Here is a 7,359-nt window from a genome sequence, read left to right as displayed (position 1 = left end):
TGGTGGGCTGCTAAACAAAATGTCACCTTCAGTCACTTTCTTTCAGAATATTCCCATTTCATATGAACTGAGGAAATAAATCGAAGTTGCCTTCAAATGTGTTCCATCACTGCAAGCACATGTCCTTAAGAGAGCTTTAGGGGTGCTGGGGGAATGGACAGGGTCAGAAATACACTGCACAGTGGGCAGAGTGTTGAGGGTGGTTATTGCTAATTACAGATACAGCTGCATGGTATTTTACATATTGTTATAATTGCAGAGTTCATTTTGCTTAAAGTGTTACTAACCCTCCCTTCACTTGATTTTCCTGCTTCACTTGTAGAATTATTAATAACTTTTTTACCCAAAGACTAGAGTGGTAAAGGAGTCTCCTCATTCATATTCATGCATCTTCTACACAGCTGCAGATGTTTGGAACACTCCACCTCATTGTGCTTTCCCTCTCTGTTTGCATGGCTGAGAAGATGATGAACAGCCATTGTCTGGCAGACTTTGTGCAAAGCAGCCTCAGACAGAAGTGTTGTTTTGAACATTTTTTCTGAAAATTCTCTCCCCCTTCTGTCCTCAGCCACATGGCCCTGAGCATTTACTCTGAAGCTTTCCACCATGCTCCAGGTAGACAGGGAGATTTGCATTGTAACTCACTCTTGTACTAAGTGTTAAGACACAAGCAAAAAATAAAAGCAAATGAACTGATCTCACTGTTCTGATAGTTCAGCTGCAGTTTAACAGGAAAATTTTGAGATGTCTTTTCAGGTAAAGACATCTACCAGAACCCAGAGCTGGATTTCTTCTGAGGTATTGGTGAAAACCATATCCACGCAAAATACTGATCCAAAAGTGGCTGCTGCTGACAGTGGTCCAGCCTGGTGCCTCAGCAATGCTCTTTACTTGCAGAACCATAGATTCAGATGGAAAAGACATTTAAGATCAGTGGGTCCAACATTAACCCAGCACTGCCAAGGCCACTTCTCACCCCACTGCCAAGTGACAACACCACCACAAAGACATCCAATGGCTTTCTCACTGTGAGGTTCATTTCCTCATTTTCACTCATCGGTGACCTTCAGCTGAGTTTTACCACTCGGAAGATTATTTATGCCTAAAAATATAAACATTTGTCTGTTCAAAATAAAAGTATAGAGTCACAGAAGAGGAAGAGAATATAAATGTGTATCTGGGTGAAATCCAGTAATTTGGCTGCCAAAACAGGTAAACAGCTTCATCATTTGCTCCCGGTTTCAGACTTTTGAATTTCATCCTAGACAAATAAACAGCCTGAAAAGGTAAAGAAGCTCTGACCTCCCATTATATTCTAAATAAAACAAATATAGTCATTTGGGTTATATACTACATTTCTTTACTTTCGTCAGTGTCTTGTCTAAATTTCTCAATTTCTTCTTGATTTGAATAAAATTCAAATACATGGAAAGGCATTAGTAATTAATTTGTGTTCTCTCAGCACCCATCTGATGTAGTTTTTATTTGTTACTAGAGCATCCACAGACGTTGAACTGATAAAAAAATTGCTCAGTGAAGAATTTATAACTTGAGTTTCCTTGGCCTCTATGTCTTAGCAAACACTGATGCTTCTTGTTTTTATTTTTTGTTCTATAGCACATCATTCAATAACTAGATTTTCTTGCCAAAAGTCCTTTTGTATTGTGTAATAATAGAAGAACTAGGTACTCTGAAATGTAACAATTAGTAACTAAGAGATCAAATAATATCTATTTTCATTCCATAATTTTGTTCTTAATTCATAAAAACTTATTTTTTGCCTTCCTCCAAATACCTCTCACCACAACTGCAGCATGAGAAATCAATGTGAATTTATAGAGGTCTGAATGTACAATCCATTTTCCTCCTCTTCACTTACGCTTCTCATTTCTTTACTTTCTTTTCTTCAGGTCTATTCCATATTTTATAATTTGATGCCAGACACAGCACAGCACTAAAGTCAGACTATTCAGATTGGATATAATAACCTTTACTGAGAAGAAGGGCAACTGGCACACACTGGATCAGAATTTGTTTTAATAACTGTTCAGCTTCTTTCCACAAGCAGCAGAACCGAACCATTTGCAGAGTGAACCATTTGCAGTGAAGCCTCTTATGCTGGGCACCAAAGAGCTTTCCCTTCCTCCCAGACCACTGGGTACAGCAGTGCTCTGAGCCACCAGCTGCAATTAAGCAGCGTGCCTGAGGAAAGATTTAAGCTATTTTGCTCTTTTTGGGGAGACAGTTTAAATTATAGATCTAAGAAGCAGATTTTTCTATTGCATGATGCACACACATTTCCTGTAATGATTCTAATAATGTTATATAGTATTTCCCATGCTGAGCTCATAGTTCTGGTGATCAGTGCAGTCCACATGCTAGACAGATTTTACCCTCAGTATTTCTCTTAAGCCAGGGATTGCAAGTAGGCTGCTGTATTAAATCAATTTTTTGGTTCTCACACGGTAACACAATAAAGCCATGTTAGATTTTCCAGTATTGGCAAAGAAAGCTGAAATAAAATAACCATATTCCAATGCAGATTTAAAACAGAATCAGTGCAAATTTACTGCTCCTATCACACAGAATATAAATAAAGGATATTGGTGTTCATTTAAGATGAACTCAGAAGACTAACTCCTATATATTTAACATATTTCCCTGCCCACATATGATCAGAACTTTTAAAGATTATTATGTAAATGCTTTTGGGAACAGGGCATTAAAAATGCACATTTGTCCCAGTCAAGCAGCAGCTCCTGCTGAAGTTTATGCAAGCAGGAGCCCCTCCAGCTGTGGGGCAGGGCGGTAACCCACACTGATTTGGGGGCATTACCAGGCTGGGTGTCCTCCCCTGCCCTGCCAGCAGAACATCAGGGCCTGACCCTGCCACCTGTTACTCTGCAGCAGCTGAAGACGAGTCAAGGTGGTGATGGATGAGTGGGAATGGGCAAGTTATGGCACAGGCAGGCTGCTCCTCCTGTGCCTCACTGATTAACCCACGGCCCTGGCAAGCCATGACCACTCTGTGCAAATGGCAACGGGCAAACTTGGAAATACCCAATTCAAACCAAACCCTGTATGATCTTTTTCCTTCTATTTCCCTCCAGACCTCCAAATGAGTGCTCCTCAATGCTTTCAGCCACAGAAGGTGGATCCAGGTGGATTTAAGTCCTAAGGTGACAGCAACATATCACTAGGACCACAACAACTCCACTTGCTCAGTTTGCCTCTCTTTTGTGCCATAAATGTTAGTATCTAAATGGGGCATTTAAACAGAAGGCTGGTAGCTTTGTAACATATTCATCTTTTTTCTCCTCTGTCTATTGCCTGTATATTCACTGCTGTTCCAGCCTCTAAGGAAGAGGTTACTCTCTGAATTACTGCTATGAGTCAGTGGGAACACAGTCCAAAAATGCAGCATTTTGCCCATTTTTTTGATGTTAACACATTAAAGAGTATGTTACGCTAAAGTTCAGCTGCCAGCATTTTCATTAGTTCTGACTCCTATTTCAGGGAAGTGCTGAGGTTATATCTTAAGCAGTCAAGGCAATTTCACTGGACCATAAAACAACTGAGCTTCTGTGGTGAACTCTTATCCCTCGCCCATAATAAGTGAAACATAGCATATACAGGGAGTAAGGTGCAATTGAGTACATTCAGTTTACTTTGTTTCTTAGAAAAGCTTTAAAGGAGCTCTGAGACTACTGGGAGACTGACTGTGAGACTACTTCTTCAGTGTCCTCCCACCAAAGTAACTCCATGGCAGATGTTAAGTGTATTCTCTTTGATAAGTCATTTTTTTGGCTGGGGTTTGCTGGTTTGATTGTTTCTAGATTGCTTCTTTTAAAGAAATTTTTCTCTCCTTCCTAGCCAAAATATCAATTAACGTTTTTAGAGAAAACAGAACTTTTCAGCAAAAATTTGATTCCTCTCTTGAGCTGAATGATACAAAATCAATCTTTTAACACTTCTCTGAGCAACAGGGAAGCCTGAATCAATTTCATTAAAATATGATGAAAAATATGGTCTCGTGCAGCCATAATCATGCACTTTCACCGCAATCATCTGCTCTCCTGATTGGAAGAGGTCTGTGCCTCGAATCATGGTGACTATAAACCACATCATTAACAATTCATTAAATCAATATGAGAAAAGTAGCAGAGTAAAACCAATGTCCAGATTGCAAATTAACTCTAGCAGCTCAAAAAATGAAAGTGGGTCAGCTGAGGTGCACAGAGAACAGGCCAGAAGCTTACAGGGATTTTGGAAGACCATGGGCTACCACAGCAGAGCACTGGGAGTGCCAGGGTAGCTACACTTCCTCCTTGCACTATCATCATAGTTAAAAAAAAACCCCAACAAACCTGCCAGAGATGTTTAATAAACTTACTTTCTTTACACACGTTTTAAAAAAAAAAGGTGTGTGGTGCAATCTGGAGGGTCAGTATCTGTTATCATGCTTTGTCTTGAACTGCTGCTCATCTGCATGGATCAGCCCTCCCATGGGCAGGGAAGACAAGTCCACCTGTGAGGATGAGTGGGCCAGGGCACTCTATGGGTCTGTATCTCAAGGCTGAGCTCTTGTGAGGATTAGCTGATGTCAAAGTGCTGCAGGTGATTTCTTGGGTTCCGCTACCTTCCCCACAAGCTGCTTTCATGAGGCATTTTGGGGCACTGTCACACACACAGCTATGACTGAGCAGGGAGTTTGGCATTTGTAGGGAGGGACCAAAAAAAGCAGAGAGCTGGCAGGCTCATTCAAGCCTTCCCTCAAAAGCAAATCTTGCCAAAACTTATTTGTATCACAAAAAAAAATTCTACATCTTCCATGGTGCAACTTCAGGCCATTTCTTCTTATCCTGTTGGTTGTCACCTGGAAGAAGAGACTGATCACCCCCTGCTACAACCTCCTTTCAGGTAGTTGTAGAGAGAGATAAGGTCACCCCTGGGCCTTATGTCATGCTGTAATCATTCTTTGTTCCTAAGCTGTGGTCAAATGCCGAGCTTGGAAAAATTCTTTAGATTGGAAACAATTTTAGATTGGATATTAGGAAAAATTTCTCCAAAGAATGGGTTGTCAAGCATTGGAACAGGCTGCCCAGGAAGTTGTGGAGTCACCATCCCTAGAGGTATTTGAAAGATGTGTATATGTGTCTCTTAGGGACATGGTTTAGTGGTGGATTTGGCAGCGCTGGGTTAAGAGCTGGACTCAAGCATATTAAAGGTCTTTTCCAACCTAAAATATTCTATGATTCTATGACCAACTCCAACACAGGAATTTGGAGAAATGTATGACTGCAAGGAAACACCTTCCCATAAAAAATGGTAAAATGTATGGCTTTACCTACTACAAAGGCAAAAAATAATTGCACTGGAATTACTAAAAGCCTGTTTCATAAGTTGCAAGGGTTAATTCATTTTTCAGTGATAAACTGAGATGGAGATACTAGAAACTGATCAGGAGCTTTTTTTCCTTCCCGGTACAAGAACTGCAGACTGCTAAGGCAGCTTTGTTCACATGTTTGGTTCAATCAGCTGATGCCCACTGTCCCATGTGAAGTGAGGCACAGATGATTTCTTCCCAGAAAGATAATTTGTCATGCCTTAAGCAGAGTTCCCTTGAGAGATCACTACTAATGGCAGACAGCATTTACCTAAATGTACCTGGTTGCCAAACCAAGACTGTCTTGTTTTCCTTTGCTTTTTTGGCCAAAAACCAAGTTCATACTTCCAATCCTCCCTTTTTTTTTTCCTTCCTTTTTTTTTTCCTTTGCACTTTTTTTTTTTTTTTTAAGTTTCTGTGAGCAGTGATAAACAATTCCTGTATTTGTGTTGCATTGATGGCAGTGTGATAGCAATGTGAGCATGCCAGCTCTGTTAGTCTAGACATGCAGGTACACATGATGTGTTCACACCCTGTCATCTGACAGCCCTTCAGGTAGCAGAGATGTGTATCTCCTCAATGAGATTTAATAACTGAGGTGGTAAAGCTGTGAAGTACCAAGCACTTCCTGCCCACGCACTTCTTTGTCAGATGAAGCCCTAAATCTCCCTGAATGTGTGTTTCTTTGCTGGGAGAATGTTTAGGACATATTTCAAACCTTTTCTCCTTTATAACTTCCTGATTCAATTCACTTGTTTAAATTGCAAAGCTGTTTCTCAGAGGCCAAGAATAATGATGTAAAAACTGTAAAGGTAATTTAAGATCATCAAGGTGATGATCCAATGGTTTCAAGCAACCCTTCAGTGTTTCAGACACTCATTTTCAGACACAGGAAGGTACGGCTAGGACACTGGGAGAAGTAAGCTCAGTTTTCAGATGGTCCCTTCAGTCTTGACTTATCATAATTTCCTTAGCCTTTTATCCTTCTTTTCACTCCCTTTACACTTATCTTCCTCCTAGCTCTTCCTTCCCTTCTCTTCTCCTCTTTTTTTGTGAATGTTGGCCACAGCCACAGCACAAGTGGACCCAAATATTTTCTTTGTCAGCCCTGCAGGAATGTGTAATCTAAGGCCCAAGAGCAGAGGAGGAAGAACATGAAGGACTGGAGTGTCACAGTAAAGCCACCTTTTAGTTATTACCCCAGCCCTGGTGGGTTTGGATTCCTCTAACCACAGGCCTGATCCTTAGTGCCTCTGAAGTCTATTTACAACATGTTTAATAATTTCTACCAGCTGGTTCTTATTGAGACTGTCACTCAAAATTTATGTAACAATTTCATGTATCAAATAACATGGCAAAAAACTCCATCCTAACCAACTTTATTGTTTTTAGGCTGATAAATTTTTGGTTTTAATTAACAGGCATTTGTTGTCAGCAGTTTTCCTCTGGAGGTTCTCAAAACCCTCTTGGGAACGAGCATTCAAACCTCCTTTCTCCCCAGCAGACTTTGGATCAGGCTTCCAGTGCTGAACCACAGTGTTTGAAGGCCACTTTTCACTTCTAGGATCAACAACCTGGAAACAAAGGAGTGAAATTAAAGTTAATGTCCCACATGGTTTAAAAAATAATTGTGAATGCCGTCGAAACCTGACATTTCAACTGGGAATGTCTGATTGAATAACAACAAAAAAAGCATCAGTCACATGAGGACGCTGCAGTCATATGATTTTTTTGCACAGTCAGTCACAGCTTTGACTTCAATTTATGCTCCCACTTCTTTCTGTCAGATAATGAGGGCTTAGTTTAAACAAGCCTGTACCCCTAGGGCTATTGCCTTCACCCTGCTCCTTGGCTGGCAGTAGGAGGGAGGCTGCTCCAGCCAGGAGAATGCTGAGGCATGGAGTCTGCATATGCAAAATCCACAGGACTGGACATCAGAGCCTGCATTACTGAGAGAAATGCTGGCTGGGGTG

Source organism: Corvus cornix, chromosome 2 (genome assembly GCF_000738735.6).
Source record: "Corvus cornix cornix isolate S_Up_H32 chromosome 2, ASM73873v5, whole genome shotgun sequence".
Classification (NCBI taxonomy): domain Eukaryota; kingdom Metazoa; phylum Chordata; class Aves; order Passeriformes; family Corvidae; genus Corvus; species Corvus cornix.
The sequence above is the reverse complement of the archived record's forward strand: the minus strand, read 5'-3'. Positions refer to the sequence as shown.